We start from the raw sequence: 492 nt of genomic DNA, 5'->3' as shown, positions 1-492 counted from the left end.
TAGCAACTCCAGTGTATGCGAACGCCCCCCGCCAGGTGAGTGGCGAGCAAATCGCTCACCTGTAAGGGCTGCCTGTAGAAACGTCGTACCTCGTAAATAAAAACGTCGGTAAGGATACGCTATTGTGGAGAGAAATAATCCCACGCGACACTAGGTTAATCAAAATGTAATAGAATGATAGTGTCAGAACGCATCGATGATACAGTCTCTCCCTCTCTTAGGGACTTCGAGCGCAGCCCCGGCAGGAAGGCCATGTGTTTTTCGCCCGAGCTTGGTGAACGGTGACATATCGCAGCCTCTCGATAGGAGCGGACACTCCCCTGTCTACCCCGCACGGAGTCACGCGTCCCATTGGCTTCCGTAGATGGACAAGACATTGATAGAAAAAACGGAACGTTACTTACATGAAACCCTCCCTCAAATGGTGGTCGTTTGAGAACATTTACGGTGTTTGATTTATCATTTGCGCTAAGATTTGTTTAATTCGTGTGT

This window comes from Penaeus monodon, chromosome 25 (genome assembly GCF_015228065.2).
Source record: "Penaeus monodon isolate SGIC_2016 chromosome 25, NSTDA_Pmon_1, whole genome shotgun sequence".
Lineage (NCBI taxonomy): Eukaryota > Metazoa > Arthropoda > Malacostraca > Decapoda > Penaeidae > Penaeus > Penaeus monodon.
Note: the sequence above shows the minus strand (reverse complement) of the source record.